At 43.6% G+C, this 18,124-nt stretch overlaps 1 protein-coding gene across 5 annotated transcripts in view; it reads left to right on the top strand.

Annotated features, from left to right (window-relative positions):
• Nucleotides 1–18,124, top strand: part of LOC116841322 — a 139,416-nt gene that overhangs the window by 80,999 nt on the left and 40,293 nt on the right. The window lies entirely within an intron of this gene.

Below are 18,124 nucleotides of genomic sequence, written 5' to 3' on the forward strand. Positions count from 1 at the left end.
CGGGGCGCGATTTTACGACGGCGCCGCGTCTCAAATTAAACGCAAGAGGTACTGCCGGCCCGTAATACAGCTGGGAAAGCGTTCGCTCGATATGTAATCGTTTCTTACGCTTGTACTTAGACGTACTTAGCTCGACGGGCGAAGAGCATCGCGAGCAGAGATCCTTATCTACCGCCGACGAGCACGGCAAATTTATTTGCTGGCGAGAGCGAGTAAAAAGACTCGTAATAATCGCCGCTAAGGCGGAACTTAATAACGGAGATTCGACGGACGGAAGGACGGACGGACTGACGGAAAGACGCGCGAGAGATTACATTGCAGGAGTAAGAATTTGCAATTGCAAGTAACGCGCCCTTCCCTCGTTCTCCCATTCACTCGAGGATTAAGCGAGACTCTTGGTTTCGTTTTATCGTTGAACGAGCAGCGCTCGTTCTCCAGCAGCATTGCTCGCGCCAAGAAAACTCAAACAACGAATTTCAATGATTAACACATCGCCGCGTGCGGAGGAGTTTACAACTTGCGCGGCGCGCGTCGGATTGCGGCTCAAGTCAGGAATTCAACGATCTTCCTCGACCGCCGATTTAATATGTAATGGCTGAAGTTGCGCGCATCGATAATCGCTCGCGTCGTGACGTCGTTGCAACGAGACGCCTAGCTGGAAACTGCGAGAACGCCCGCCAGCCGCGTCGGTTGGATGTGTAACGCAGTTTCATGTATTATACATCAATCTTGCACGTACTTATCGCCGGGAACGTTATCCTTCGAGCGTCGCTCGTCTGCGATACTTTTGCCTAACGAGAAAAAGTGTCAACGTTCGCTTCTTCACTTTCCTCATCTGAGAGAGTCTGAACATTCTCTACGGGCAAAAAGTCTTGGAATAAAAGATTGCGAAATTGTTGCGAATTTTTGACATTTCTCGAACGGAAATCTCAGAAATGAGTAATATTCTCGAGGTGCCGATTGCAAGATACTACGTGCTGATTTATTTGTTACGTGCAATATTTATCATCGTGAGAAAAATCGTGCAATATTTTTCGTGAGAAAAAACACCGAGAGAAAAAATGTATAAAAACTAGTAAATATTCATTTGGTGGCTACACCAATAATATATTTACTGGAATCTAAATTTATTTTATTCAAATAGAATAAACAATTGCTTTCGTGAAAAACCTAGTATCTAAAATATTCTTTTTTTTTAATATATAACAGTAAGCTTTTCTAAAATTTTTGATGTATATACTTAAGACTATCAAGAAATATGAAGACTATTAAATATCAAGACTATTTAGACTATCAAGAAAATATTTCTTGTAGAAAAGAAATATTACTTAATAGAAAGGGAAATAAAAAAAAAAAAAAAAAAAAATCGCAAGTAACTGACAATATATAATGTCTATCCATCTGTTCTCTATAAACTCTTAAACCCTTTGACCAATCAGGATCAAATTTTGCATAGTTACTCTCCAGGACCCTGTAGAAAATATAGGCTATGTGAAACCTGGATACTCCACTCACTTCCCTCTAATTTCATCCTCTTGGTACTTTGTGATAGCCCGGGCAACATCAGATCATCAAGGTGGTATTAGCTAATTATGCTTTTAGAATTCAAAATTTAAGTATTTTTTTCAGAAAATATAGAGGAGACCGGAGCTAGTTAGTTACTTACGGAGTAAGTTGGCAAAATCAATTATTTGTTCTTTATCAGATTTTAGAAACAAACAAATAAGGATTACAAAGCCTCTTTTGACATATTTAAAAATCCTATTTGCTCAATTCTGACTTAGTAGAAAATAGCAGAAATAATCGGTTTTGCCAACTTACCTCAGTAACAAAGCAATAAGAATGTGCAGAGTTAGGTATCAGCGTTATCAGTGTCCAGGCGTTGGTACTTTGACCTTAACTTCACGACGCATCATTTAGGGGACAAAGGTTACCCGCGGATGTCATTTTCCTCATACTTATCCGCGAAAACGATCGTAATGCGGATTAAAGAACGGCGCGTCAGCTGGGACACCCGTGTGGTTTTTACGATCTCGCCGGCAAACTCGCGCCGGCAAATATAAAACGTAGGCCTCGGAATTTTTTTGCCGCCTTTATCACCGATAAAAGTAGTGTTTTAACGAGCGGTCGTAAAGCGAGCTTGCTTTGTCACGTTTCTATTGTCCGCACTTTAATTTCCGGGGCTCGATAACTCCATAACGGGCGATCAGACACGATTTGCGCAAATTCCATTTCAGCGGATATATGTACGTATATATATACGAGGTGATCGTCCTCGTTAAGGGAAACATATCCGAGCCGCGTTGGAGCTTAACGTTCATGAGGCGAGGCTGCTCGTGGAGACGAATAATTAATTACAACAAGTGATCGTAAGAACAATTATTTGCAACAAGACGGGAGACATCGCCGTACCTCGTCTCGCAAGGGCGTTTGACTCCTTTCTCTTTCTACTTTTCGCGAGAACGCAACACCGCGGCGAGGGCCTAACGAGGCAACTTCGCTTATAACCAGCGCTTATGTCAAGAGCGCTTCTCGGAAACGTTCCACCCGAGGGGTGAATCCGCGACAGAAAGTTTCCTGCCGCCGGAGACCGCTGTGGTTTAAAGTTAAATTGCAGAAACGGCATTGTTATCGGGGATCCTGAACGGCTACGCCGTCCGTGACGCCCGCTGCGCGCTCGCGATTATCGACAAATTGATATTTCGGTTTGCTCGCAATTTTCAAGGGCATTGCGTCGCATCTTACGTTACGATCAATGCGCGGTATGCAGTACGTGATGAAATGGCTCTTTGTGAACGTTGGCTTGCACACTCACCGCTGATGACGATATGTCGACTAGATACACCAATGTCCGGTCAGGTCCATTGATGAGTAGTCCACTCCGTTCCATCATGTGGAGCATCCATTTTGCATCGTCCCGCGTTGATTGCACTCCATACTTCATTTGCGACGCGGCCGATACACTTGCATCGAGAAGAAACGCTTGAAATGTTTGCCAGTACATAAAGCCGACTACTGTAAATTTCAAATTGATTTCTGTTGAAATCAATTTGATTTCTGCGAATGAACTTTATATCCCGCAAATAAAGGAGAGTATGACTTTTAGGCGATTTGGGGATCGCTAGGTGAATGCAAATTTCCTATTTTTTCCTTCGTATTTTTTCCCGTAGAATTCAAAAATCGACCTTAAAATTGTGCCAAGTAAAGGGAAAAATAATTATAGACATTTAAATGTTGATTTTCTCTGAAAATCATGCATTTTCCAACATTGCCATCGTAAATATCTTTGACCTTTTCAGAGATGCTAAATCTCACGTTACATAGGAGACTTATTTTCTCAAAACTTGATAATGGTATGAGAATATACTCTAAGCAGCAGAGAAAAAGCAGCAGTCAATTAAAAAAATATTAACGTTCAAAATACTTTTAGGGAAAATCAACGTTTAAATGTCTATAACTATTTTTCCCTTTACTTGGCGTAAATTTAAGGTCGATTTTTTAATTCTACAGGAAAAAATACGAAGGAGAAAATAGGAAATTTCCGTTCACCTAGCGGTCTCCAAATCGCCTAAAAATCATACCCTCCTCTTCGAATGTCTTTTACTCAGTGTATACTCTTTAAATTTCTTGGAGTGAAAATACTGCCACTCTTGCAATTAGAGTGAAATATTCACTCCAGTCGAATAAAACAGTCACTCCTGTATAATAAGCAGTTTTTACTCTTCATGGGAGTGAATGTTTGGAGACTCGATTGGAGTGAATATTTCACTCTTATTGCAAGAGTGGCAGTATTTTCACTCCAAGAAATGTAAAAAGTACTTAAACGGCGATATTTATGTATTAATTAACGAACGCTTCGTTGATTAATGGAAATTTTGCTTGTGCTCCGTAACGAAATTTATAAACTCGACTAACGAAAAGATGAGGTTGAAATTAATGTTTGCAGACTCGTTTAACGAATTTGCATCACTTGCGACATTTCACGTAACAATCGTAAAAAGATTCGTTGAAGATCGCCGCCGATGAATCGTGGCATTCTGTCACACTCACTCAATCATGCGAATCGCGTCTGAAATCGATCGATTGGAAGATATCAGTTGCCATTTGCAAGCAAAATAATCGCAACGCGAATGTAGAAAGATCGTCAATTAAAAAAAGAACCCAACCAATCAGCGAAGCGCTGGGAGTAATCGAGAGTGGCGTGAAATTCTCATGCATAAAAGAGCTTCGCGATATTTTGCGAATCTAACCCGTTTTTATTTGTAAAAATAATCACGGCGCGAAAACGCGTATGAAATGTATGATAATAATAATTATTATTATTTATTGGACGCCTACATTGAGGGAAATCTCTCGGTTATCAGAACAAAAGCGCGTTTGTTGTTGGATGATCGTTAGGGAAACAGACCCAGCAGTTGTCGTTGTAAATCACTTTTCATCTTTTGTCATTTTAACAAACATTGAGATTGCCTGAGATGCAAATCACACTTGTTATCCTCGTTCATCTAAATTAGGTTAGTTACGTCTCCACGTTATAGAAGTGCCGCTCGAAGCAGCAAATTGAAAGTAATGAATCATTTGTTCCCACTGCGGGGTTATTTACTGTTCCGTATCAACAAACCATTCATCGCGGCTACTGGTGTCTTGTTAAATTAGTCGAATTTTTTCCCTCAGTGTAACGTTGCAGTGTATGAACGCGATACGATAACCGCGATCGCGAAATTCAAATCCACGCGAGCGAGGATACCTCAGCGTGCTGTGGCGTATTTTTATACACGTTACATACCACTCGAAACAATTAAAAGATCGTGCTGAATGAATAACATTACGAAATGAAATTCTATAACTTGCGTATACACACAAAAGATAAAAATAAAATACTCTTCATGTATCAATTATTTGTACACATATCTTTAATGAAAATCACTAAAAATCAGAAGAGAATCGTTCGGTATTTTAAGTCTAATGGGCTTTCTATAATAAACCGTTAATCGTAACACATAACGCATAACACATAAGGTATAAGAAAATTCACCAATTGCAGTCCTTTAGAATAGAAATGAAGAATTTAGAATTCTAATTGGTGGATTTTCTTATGGTTTATGTGTTACGACTAACGGCTTATTGTAGAAAGCCCATGATATGTAACGGACTTTTTCTTTCTTTCGGTGAGGTAATCCCCTGATTATTTCGTGCATTTTATTAAACGGTATTTAAAGAAACTACTTTGTATTTTCGGTAAATTCGTTAAACATTCATTATCGAAAAGCTCGTATATAATATAATACATGACTTCACACACCTGGAAACATGATGTATTGCTGCTCGCGTCCTGACATCTCGATCCAGCATCTCGACTCTCTCGCATCTCTGACTGCTCCGGATATTCACTCACGGCACTGACACCGACACTCGCGTGAGTACGACTCGATCGGAGAGGAACGTTGTTAATTAACGCGACGACGAGAGGCCGATTGAATGTTTCAAGGATCGAAATAATTTACTCGCACGACGTGAAATGTGATCAACATCTTATCGATACACGTGCTCCGCGTCGCAACACTGCCGCGCCGTTTGTCAACTCGAGGCGTAATGACGAGATCGCGCGCGAGTACGCGACGCGCGCAAGTATCAAAACAATTGGCAAAAAGTCATCTTCCAAGCCAATTCACGCAACCGTCGCTACTCATTGCCGCGAGTCGAGTGATGAAAACAAACAACACGATGGAAACATCACAGACCTATTTGATCATTGATTACCCTCGTGCATTTTTTTGGCACTTACACCTCGTGCTCGCTGCTCCTTCGCGAGTGTTTCATTACGCTTCGAGACGGCGAGCGACACGCGAAGCACGTGTGTTAGCGTACTGATTATCTCGCGTCGAGTAAAAATACTGCGACTGCTATCGAAATACTTAATCGGGCTCTCGTCGACGTTAATTACGGGTTTCTCCGATCGGATCGAATATCCACGCGAGTATTGGTGTCGGTGTCAGTGCACGAGTGAATATCCGGTGAGAACGAAGCGGACAGGAGCCAGGACGCCGAATTGGGGCATCAGGACGGAGGAAACGGGACGCGAGCAACAATACATCATGTCCAGGTGTGTTAAATCATTTATTATGCAGCGGCTACCGATTTCAACGCGCGTTTGACGTGTGAACAAAGAGACCCGAGCCGAAATTTAGATTAGTGTTCGCAATCCATTATCATTTGACAAATCATAATTTGATTTTTGTGTGTAGATTTATGAATCTCTAATTATTTGTCAATCACAATACTTATCTCACACAGCAAGAAACATTAATCTAAACAGAGTCCATGAACACGAGTCTGTGATCAATTGTACTCTCAAAGAATATAGGATTACAGGAAATAGCACTTTGCAATTAAAGTTCTCTTGTTCAAACGTTAGAAAATTTTCCTCTTAGTTTGGAAGAATTTTTTTTGAAAAGTCATAACATAAAGAATTTCGTTAAGGATGAGATTATATTTTTTTTAGTGTAATATGTATAAAATCACATCGTTAACCACATATGTGTGTGTGTGTGTGTGTGCGTATGAATAACTTTAGGTCGTCTGAACCAATTTGACCGAGTGTCGCCTCGACACCAACGGAGATTTGATACCGTTAACATCTGTCACCGCCTTTTGATTTCTGACCCATCTGTCGATTCTCTCATATGTATTCAAAGTTATTTCTGAACGTTCGCCGCGTACGCACGGAATATATCGCGACGCATATTAACGATGATATTAGCATTCGAGATTTTGCAAAACCGCACGCAAAATTCACAATGCTCCGCGAGACTCCCGTACTATCGACGCCGAATCGTCGCCCTTCGCAGCTGACAGTTCCGTCGCTCATTTTCCCTGTTCTCTTCACCGACCACCCTAAGAGAAGCGCTTCGCTTTGAAGACAAACATGTTTATTTGTTTTGAAAGCGGCGGAAATCCGCAAATTCCCGGATAACGAACCTAATTTCGCCCCAAGTTGTGTATTTCTCCGATAAAATATTCATCTAAAATATAATTTTGACACTACTCCACTCATTTCAATATAATTTTGACACTACTCCATTTGCTACTCCATTCAATATCTATTTTAATACTCTGAAACCTACATATCAACCTCTTTTGATTCTATTTAACCTACTCGAGTCGAAAGTTTAATTTTACTTTCAGTCTCACTATTCCATTCAACATTTTGATATTTCAAAGCTAACAATACAACCTATTTCAAAGAAAGAAAATGAAAAGAAAAATTTCGGACATCATCAAAGTAGGAGTAAATTGTATATAAAATAATTTATATAAAAATGTTAAAAAGAAATATTGTTATTGTTGTTGATAACTTCTATATTCTACAAAATGAGTGATATGAGGTAGTCAGGTCAAATAATTTACATACTTCCCTGTACGAACAGAATTATTCAATATGCTATGCATATGATGCATGAACTGTGCATATTCTGAAGGATCAGCGTATGTGAAATTCCTATCCGAGAACCGACATTCTACTTAGCACCTGACAGAAAACGCACAAAAAACGCCACTTATAGATTCTAAAGAGGATCAATCGACTGAACCAGTAGGTGAAATAACATCAACAGAGGTTGATGCAGGCTTCAGAGTTTGGAAATAGACGTTGAATGAGATACCAAAATTGAAAGTAGAATGAATTTCGATTCGAGGTGATACGATCATTGAATTCGAAAGCACAAGTTCCTTGAAAAGGCGTGTTCGACGGATCGAACGGCGCAGCCTGCAGAATGATGTTCCTCGCAGCAGCTCTGCAAGCGGGACATTGGCGAGCCGCGCCTGAGAGCCGACACGAACGCCCCAAGAATCGTACGCTGTGCGAGGCGAAGTGCGCGATATACCTGTCCGGACAGGTAACTCCTCAGCCAATCGTCTCCCGCGCTTTGTTTACGTCCTCCTGTCGGACGAAGGGAAGGCGTTCTCTTGCCTTCGTCGCGAGTCGTTCGTCTGTGCGACCTGCACAGTCCACGGCGATCGTCCCGTGTGTACTCCCGGATTGCCTGCTCGCTCTCGAAGGAGGTGGAAGCTTCTCGCGTCGGCGAACAAAGAACACGCGTCCGCTTATCAGGCGCGATAAGAGTGCACGCGATCGCCTCTCCCGATATCTCATTAAATCGCGATCAGGAATTAATGAGGCTAATCCAATATCTGGTTCTGACAAGTTGTCGCGAAAACAAGTCCTTGCTGTCTCTCATCTTACTAAATTACCGATCGACTCGTCACTGTGTGTGTGAGCGTGTGTTCCATGGAAAAAGCTGGAAATTTTCCAATACAACTTTTGGCGATAATCGGGAAAGCTGAAATCATCTCGGGACGCGTCAGTCGCTCGGCGACTGACTGATCAGTGATGCGTGGCGAGTGAGTGAATAAGTGAGTGAGTGATACGAAGTGCTATTAAAGGCGAGCAGTTTGATTCACCTGTTAACGGTGGATATATCGACAACGTGGGAAACGATCTTACAGAGAGGACTCGAGGCAAATTCGGAGATCCGCTGCCGTGGCTCCTCGTGCATCTTAAAAGCCCCTCCGTCGTAGCGCGACGGCAGTGAGGTGTCCCTCGAGCCAACGTTCGCCACTGGCGTGTCGTCGGTCGTATTGTCGCGTGTTACCGAATTCTCGTGGTGGATCGCGGGCGACGAACATGCCGTGTCCGGAGGAACGCCGGGATCTCCGCGCGCTTCGTCGACGGCGACGCGTGGTCCGGTGAGAAGGAAGATGGAGGAAGAGGAGGCACCTTGAGGGACACGCGCGCAGAGGTGGAGGACCTCGTGGGCCCTATCACGAATGCATCGGGAATCGTCCGTCGCGCGGTATAAACCGGTTTCTGCATTCGGTGCAACGACGTGCGGCGCGTCGCCGGTGAGTTTTAACGAGAGGAATCCTCTCCTTCTCCGTCGCTCCCTATCGCTAGGCAGGGCGTAAAACGCGCGAAACTAAGCCGGCCCCGATCGATCCCGATCGCCCGGCGAGATTCGATTTCGAGAGGCGACCGGTGCTTTTCGACAGGAGGGCGCGCGATTGAATTTCGCCTCATCGCCCGTCCTTCGACCGAAGGCCCCCGCTTCCAAAGGCGGACACTTGGTGCCTGAAACGATGACACCTCGTTTCTCGCGCTTACAAAAGAACTGACGCAGCGGATTCTCAGGAGAGCTCCCGATGATACATTCGCGTCACGACGTTCCAAGTTTCATCGCGTAGGTAGACGTTGGACTTTGATGAAGTCCTTCACATTCGTCGGACGAAATTCACGAGTTCTTCTAATCGCTTGCCACTATCGCTCCCGTCGAAACTGTCGAATGACTATTGATTCTAATGCGCGTTTCTGCACAGAGGGAATATTAGTTTTTTTTTCTTCTTTCATATAAATTTTTCTCAACTTTACTATGTTTCCAGTAGTACAGAGGTATAGACTGTCAGTAAGGTCTGTCTTGCTAAGGATCATGGTAAATGTCGTCCTCCAATTAGAAAATTAGACAAGGAGAACATACTGTACGCTGATCCTTCAGAATATGCATAGTTCATGCATAGCATATTGAATAGTTCTATTCGTATAGCGAAGTATGTAAATTATTTGACTTGACTACCTCATATCACTCATTTTGACTCTCTTCACTAATGTTGATTTCATCTCTCCTGCAGCAAAGTGCAATCTATTGCATATATCTATTAGTTTAATATCCCGCCGGGTTGTCACAAAGTGCTAAAGGAATGAGATCAGAGAGAGGATGTGGAGTATTTCACAGTAGCCTACATTTCTCCGCAGAGTCCTGGAGAGTAACTATATAAAATTCGGTCCAGATCGGTCAAAGGGTTTAGAAGTTGATAAGGAACAGACAGACAGACATTCTATTTCATATATATCGATGACGAATGAAACGTAAACCCGATTCCACGCGTACGACTCGCAATGGAGATTCAGAGGCGAAAAATTCGTCGTTTCAGTCCGGGTAATGCTGCGAGAGGAATGGCCGATCGATCGCCGAGGGCTCACTCTTCCGATCGATTACGCAAGGCATTTCATCCTCTCTATCCATAGAGAGACGAGTCGCTTTCACTTTCCCCGCGGAGAGGGCTCTCGCTATTTCTCCCGTAAACATTTCTACCTCGGCTGTAAGAGTGGAAGACAGATGTCGGCGATTCCATTCGTATCGCTCGCTCTCGGCGGACATCGCGAAAGAATTCGAATTCGCGACCTTCTCGCACGGCCCGAGCTGTCACGAGCAGGATGCGAGGCAAGTGATTCGGTGTTTGATAGGCGCATCGCGCACAAGTGAAAGCAAGCACGCGCATATACATGCCCGCGTAGAAATGACACGCAGGATAAATACAGACGAAGCCGTTGGAGGATCGGTTAACTTTTCGTGAGGTAACGCACCGCGTATCGAACGTCTAACTAATCCGCCTTGATGTATCGAGTGTCTGGCCTTTTGATTATTTAAAAGGAGATGGAGTTTGGGGTTTGTCGCCAAACGGAGCGCCACTGTTGATCTCTGAAGATCGCGACGACAGCCACGACGATCGATGATTTGCACGATCGAGCCGCGCTGTAATCTTCCTGCCGTTCTTTAACGCCAGTCAAACTGAAATATCGCTTCTAGAGGAAGGCCGGAGAGGAAATCGCCGGATAAACACTTGACGCGAAGTTAAATTAGCGTCCGACCCGGCGCTATAATAAGTGAGTCATTATTTCGCTCTTGGCAATTACGGGGCGTCCATTTAATTAATAACAAAGCGTCTTTACCCGATTGAATTTAATTAGATTGCGGTAGCGATCGGCGATAATCATTAATTCGCAGTAACGACGAATGTTCATTCGTTGTCGGTTACTGATGAAAATATTCTAATGCTTCGCTATCGCGCACGAAACACACACTGGATATTTAGACTTCCTCAAGTCAAAACCCGAACAATGTTTGATATTTTATCGAAAATGACGTCTCCGACGGCGTTTGTATTAATAAGGCTGAAAGAAGGATCGAAATTTCGACTCGAGATACAACTAAAAAAAGGAAAGAAGAAAAGAAAAGAAGAGGAAAGAAATCCACCAGATTCCACCATCTCAATGACAAGTTATTCACGTCTAGAGCTCTAAGGTTGAAGTAACAAATGATGAAAAATGATTTGCAATGATGGTAATTGCACTGTTTACCTAACGATCGTTAGGCAGCAAATGCGCTTTCAACCAAAGGTCTTTTTTCAGTGTGTAAACTGCTACGGTAGCGTAACGTGATAACGATCGAGCAGTTTTAATGGCGCGATTCTCCATTAATCTATATAATGTTCAGCTCGGCAAAGCCGGCCTCGCCCCCCGTCGCCGATCTCTAGACGAAAACAGCAATTACCGTCGAGTTATGAGAGTTAATATTATGCATCGATTACAAGATCCACACCTATAAGATCGGATTATGTAAATATGTTGAGCGCGGCCATTCGGGAGTCGCGATCGGAAGTGACAGGCGGAGATGAGGTTTTCCCGGATTTTCCTTGGAATCAGTTTTTTCTTCTTCTCCCTGCCCGGCGCGAGTTAAGTTGCGGGAAATCGCCGAGTGAACGATCGCCGCGTGCACAAAATTAAACCGCCGTGAGAACGTATATCTTGCTCTCAAATGCTCCTCGTATTTAATTGAATCTTAAATTAAAAACACTCTTTTTTTATTGTACGGCGGAGTTTTAATTAAATTTTTGCCTACGAGGTGGTGTACGAAAAAATATCTCTTAAAAGGAGCGCCTGCCCGAGTTGAAATTTTGATGCTACTTTGACGCTCTTAAGGATAGTTTGCGCCTACTTAGACGGTTTATAGTCTAGGTAAAACCTACTTTGACGATCTTGATACTCATTAACTTCTTTTTTGAACCTTTAACTCTACCTTGTCAAAATTTCGACGCTACCTCGACGCTCTTAAAAATAGTTTAAGCCTACTTAGATAATTTACAACCTAGGTGAAACCTATTTTGACGATATTGACACTCATTTCTGAGTTGAAATTTTAACTCTATGTTGAACCTTGTATTCTATAAAATACATATATTCTATGTAGGAACTAAAGTTTCAATAGGTTCATAACTGAACCTACTTTGCTTCCTAAGATCCTATTATACAATCTACTTTGAAAAGAAAGCGTAAGTGGAAATTTCAGATATCATCAAGATCAAAGAAAGAGTAAATTATATCATTAAAATTAAACCTATTAATTTATATCATTATTAAATTATATCATTATTAATTTATATCATTATTAATTTATATCATTATTAAATTATATCATTAAAATTAAACCTATTTTACTATCTTAGCTTCTATTGCGGTGTAGAATTCAAGGTTCAACATAGGGTCAAAATTTCGACTCGGGTCGGGCGGTGAAAAGGACCGGCCTCTCGTTGCGAAAATCTGATGTTGCCCGCGAGCGTTTCGCGAATTCTTTCCGACGATTCGTTGCAAATCGATCCTTTGTCTCTGGCTTTTTTGCCGTCGAATTTATGCCGCGTCGGTCTACTATTTCACGCGGAGCTGGATCAGGTTAGATCCACTCCAGGGATCCGGGAATGATCTTCACGCATGGCAAGGTTCTCTTATTCCGCGCCGTCAGCAATGCGAGACAAGGAGAGCGTAAAAAGGGCAAAGAACCGGCAACCTTTCTCGACACTTGGTCCGACTTACAGCATTTTTACGATTCTCGCCGTCAAACAGATCCCCGACCGACCTCTTTCTCTCTGCTCTCTGGCTAATTTCGGCTTGCCGCGCGCGCATATGTATGTGTGTGTGTGTCGTAGTTCGTTTCTTAAACTATTGATTCACTCGCGCGATCTCGTACAAAGAGATCGCGTTACACGCAAATGGATCCTCAGACGAAAGACGAGTCTAGCAGACGCTCGAGAATCACGGATGCTCGATTGTTCCCCTTCCCCATCTTGCGCCCCTCATCCCCCGTAATTGTCCCACTTCCGCTCTTTACAAATTCTGCATGAAATTACGAGCGTTCGTCGTAAGTTTCCGTTACCACGGCTCGCTGTTCACCCTGCTGCTCGACATGCAGCGCGAGAAAAACAGCCCGGAAAAGGGCGGCACCTGCGATCCGAGCGAGCCGATGCAACGGGTGTCCCGATAGAATTCCATAGGTTTTCGAACGATGAGGAACCAACGACGAGAGAGGACGCGCTTCGCGCTGATCACTCACCGCCACCGGTGCGCCCTTGTAAAATTGCGAAATTCGAATTTGCAGAGTGGAACACGAGGAATTGGCTTTTCCTCGCACACGGCGCACATGTACGATCGCTCGGCGAGCAGGTGATAGGCTCTTTGCGAGTCGAACGACATTTCCTTCTGCCAGGAAGAAAATTTTCGCGAGAACGTTGTAATAATGGCAACGACGGCGATGAAAAGTAGTAATAAGAGCAGCGCTCGAGATAACGAAGATACGCGATTTTATTCTTCTGTATCTCTCTCGTTGACACAAAGGAACCTCGATAGCGATGTCCCCGTTGTGCCGCAACGGGGATAATTTTAAATTGAACGGACGCGTTAATTGCAACGACGATTACGGGGGAGCGCGCAGCGATGTGGGGCACAAATCGGACTGAATTACATCGCGTAATAACGATCGCAAATCCGCAGACTCGTAACTGCATTGTCGGCGAGCTTTGAGCGCGCGCTTCGCCGAGAGAGCGACATTGTTTCAGTTAAATATTTTTTTCTTCTTTTTATATCCGTTCCGCCCTCCTCCTCTTCCCCTCCCTTTGCCTCGACAAAATATTGATGTGACAATTTCATTTAACTAAAATCTCGAGGAATTTCCCGCGCGGCAGGCGATTAAAAATCAAGACCGTTTATGCTCCGATCGCACCTTTGATATTGAATGTTAACGCGAGGATATCTATCTTCCCTAGAGAAGTCGCTTTGACGGAGAATATTGCTGGTATATTTCGCGGTATAACGCTCTCCTTTGAAATCGCAAGATTACATTCATCGCGTTTATTGCGATTCGAAAACGGAGCTCCTTTTCCTCGAACCACCGTGGCGTAGTTATCGCATTACCTGTCTCATCGACATGCAATGACCGATCATTTCCCGGAAGTTAATTGCGCGCGGAAACGTAGAAACGTCTATTGAAAGGAAAAAAAGTGACTGAGTTAATAAGATTTCGCTTAAACGAACGAAATTCGTTCGAGCAAAGGTTCGTTCGGTCGATCGAACGAATTAGAGTTCTATATAAATAAAGAAACAACATTGAAAATCGATAGGTGCGATATATCCTCATCTTGTTTCTCTGTATGAGACAGATCTAGCCAATATGGGATCTAGTCCTCGGCCATATTGAAAGAAAATATCAGACAGACAGAAATGAAGATTAGGTTAGAGGATGGAATAAAAATTTGCGTAAATAATAGCTGTTTGCTTATTATTTTAATTTACTACAACAGAGCTGCAGCAAATATTCTCCTAGAAAATCAAGTGTATGTTCTGCTGGTTATCTGTTCTGCTTATCAATCTTCACTCGTTCACAACAATAGGAAACAATATGGCGCTGAATTATGCCATTCAGTTAGCTAATTAGGTTTCCCTCTAATGTCGTTTCTCTATCTATCTATGTATCTCTAGAACGAATTACATAGTTACTGCAAGCTGTCAGTTGATTCAATGGCTGCGATTTGGTCAGTAGCTGCATCAACGCAACTTATTGTTGCACCAATTAATTCATTAAACAGATACTGTATTTCTGTGAGATATCGAGTAATTACGTCGATCCAACCTCTTCTTTTCTCAGTGTCAGCATCTTCGAGTTTAGATAGTGAATTTGAACAATCCGAATACACAGACAGAATGTTATAGTGTTTTTTCATAATTTTTTTCAACTTATTTGTAGGTTATACAGTTTACTTCTCAGAAATAAACTTTACAGCCCGCGAATAAATCTTTTTCTCAGTACGTGTTACTGCTGCTATTTTACTGCAGAAAATATGATCGCTTTAAGTAAGAATAATATTTCAGCTGCAAAATTCCACGTGGGACTCTCGCCTTGAAATTTTCGCCGTGCACAACACCTCGTATTTACGGGCCTGAGAACTGCGCCGCACTCAGGTACAGCCCTGAGCCTAACGAAATTCGAACTCACCTGCCCCGATGTCATGCACGGATGCTTAACAGCACACACCACACATCTGTTACGAGCCTTCCTTTCAGTACGCGTCCTTCCTTTACGTCGCGAGGACCTTCTGCGCGCGAACAACGCCGGAGCGCTTTCATTCTCGAGAACGGATTCCGCGCGATCGTTTCGTTTATTCGCGCCTAACTACGCTCGATCTACAATCGAAAAGTCGCGCCAAGTGGGATCCTTTTCTGGATTTTTTCTTCTTTACGCTTTTCCGCGGGAAGAGTTTCGGAGCGATCGCGCAACGACTCGCGGCGCGCGCGCGCGCGCGCCGTGTCCTGACAATTTCTTTCAACCGCAACGTAGAAAATTTACGAACTTGGCTCGACTCGGCGCTGATTAATCGACCTCGAACGATTTTCTTTTGACGGCAGACCGACGCCGGGCGAGCGCCGGCTCATTTTTGCGGCTCTCCGTAACGCTTGCCGCTGTTACGCGGCGCAACGAGAAATTGCATCGCCGCGCTGCAAATCGATAACGAAATTACATTTCGCTCGGTTAAAGGCGAAGTTACTTTCAGCCGGCCGCGATAAAATCACGATCGTCTGACGCGCTCTCCGCCCCTCGCAAAAATGCATGTGCACGCGTGTATTCGTGCGCACGCGTGACACGACGCGGAATCCCGTAACACGCTTGTAACGATGTTGTACAAACGTTAGTGACACATAATTTACATTATTTGCGCAAATACCCCATTGTCGCGGCTAACGAGGAGAGGCGCGAGGTGCTCCCTTAAAGTGAATCAGTGAAAAGCTCTCCGATTGAATCAGTAAAAGAGAATATACACTGATTTTCAGTGAAAGCATTCCCGCTCTACTGCTTCGTCTTGTTTCTCGCTGACACGGACCAATGAGATTTCACTACAAAATTTGTGTACGGAACAGTATACAGACTTGTTTTCGCAACGTTCTTAGAAACGTAGAACGGAGGTGAACATAAAAATCTTAAAGTATCTTGCTATATTCGCAATAAATCTCGAGATATTAGTTGAAAGAGATTAGTAAATAATCACGATCTTTATGACATAACAATGTAATATAATCTGTGATAAACAAATTCGTTGTACGTTACATCAAATTCAAGTATCTCTAGCATTTATGACAACGAAATTAACGGCCTTCACGCACGTGCATTTGCGTGCAATACCACTGTGTGTTTGCAAAATGCATCAATAATAATGGAGACAGCCGCTGTTATTAACTGACCCAACCAGCGAGATTTTACTGATTGTAGTGCTACACTTATAACTGAACCGCCAGTTGTAAGTGCAGCACATTCCAGTGAACAACACACTGATTGTACTTTAACGGAGTGACGACGGGCTCGCACTTTCAGTGAGATCGCGTTCGGCATTTGGGCAATCGCAGCTGCCTTATATATTGCTCGTCATCGCGAGTCAGTGTTGTAGTTGTGTCGTCGATCGAACAGTGCGAAAGGGATTACTGCCGGCGATAAACACGATCGCGACATCCGCGAGTCGTTACGCGAGCACGCTGCTGCTACGAGAGACAGAGACAGACAGAGGGGGGAAAGATTAAATATCACGGCTCTCAGGCCACGTGTCGGCCAGTTTTAAAACGGTTATCAACGGCGCGGGGGCGTTTTCCACGAGGACACCATAAGCGCGGGCGGATCGATACCGCGAAATAGGATTTGCCGGCGAGCCGCCAGCAGGTAAGCGGAAACAGGAGATGCCATTTCGCGCAAATTTCGCGACTAACATTTACGCCGCGCCGCAAGACCGTGCAAAATTCTCGCGGGCCGAATTTCATTTCATTTTATCGATTGCGTTTCTTGAGCGCGCCGTGTCATCGGCATACCCGCCCGCACACATCAGACCCGAGTGATCGGCGCCATTGATCTCCGCCCTATGTGTGTAAAAAAAAAAAAAAATATATATATATATATATATATATATATATATATATATATATATATATATATATATATATATGTCGACACAGCGGCCAGATTGATAAGTGGGAAATCGATATCACAAAAAAAAGGGAAGAATTAAAACAAAAAAAAGAAGAGTAACCTTTGTGGACAAACGTTCGGAAAACCGCGGTGACGTTTTCGCGATTGAAATCCGACAGTGTTGTACGAAGCGGACGAGCGCGAAGGTAAATAGAATGACGCGCGAGTGAAGAATGACCTGCTTTTTTCTCGCTTTATCTCGTTTTTTTTTTACGCACAATGTTACGACGTTCATTCGTTTCCCGTGCGATTAATCGCGTTAGACTCACTTATCAGTGCCGCCTGCCGAATCGAGCGCGGCACAGACATGAACGCGCCCGATCGAATCCCGAATGTATATTTGTCTATCGAATTTTCGTCGGAAAATCCATTTTGTCCGGACTGAAAAACTCGCGATTACGTCGCAGGACTGTGTTGGAATATTCGCGAAGAGCGCGTTTGTCCACGATGGCGATTATTAATCAACAGACACGCTTCCGAGTGGAATGCACACCGCGCGCTTTGTTTCTTCGCGCGCTTGCTTTTCCCCTTTTTCCTTCTTTCTCCTTGTTCTGAGATTCCCAGAGATACGTTTCTCTCGCGAGCCTCTCGCAAGCGGCACAAAGGTACGCGTGCAGACTAATGCGACATATTCGCCGACCGACGTCTCTCCTTGCGCGCACTATGAAAAACCAGTTTATAAAATGAGAAACGGGAACGAATATCGAACATATCCGTCTTGGCACGCGGCAACGCCAATGCGGGGGCACCCACGCGGGGATCTGTGCGTCAAGCAGATTTGTGTTTTTATGGCCTGTGCGATCGTTACAAGTATATTTCAAAGTTGACGGACTAACCCCACCCGGACTTAGCGTTCGCTTGAACACTGTTAAAAGACGTATGGGCAGACAGAGAAAGACAGAAAGAGAGAGAGAGAGAGAGAGAGAGAGAGAGAGAGAGAGAGAGAGAGAGAGAGAGAG

Source organism: Odontomachus brunneus, unplaced genomic scaffold, assembly GCF_010583005.1.
Source record: "Odontomachus brunneus isolate Ranch 3 - 2012 unplaced genomic scaffold, Obru_v1 Obru_scaffold_002, whole genome shotgun sequence".
Lineage (NCBI taxonomy): Eukaryota > Metazoa > Arthropoda > Insecta > Hymenoptera > Formicidae > Odontomachus > Odontomachus brunneus.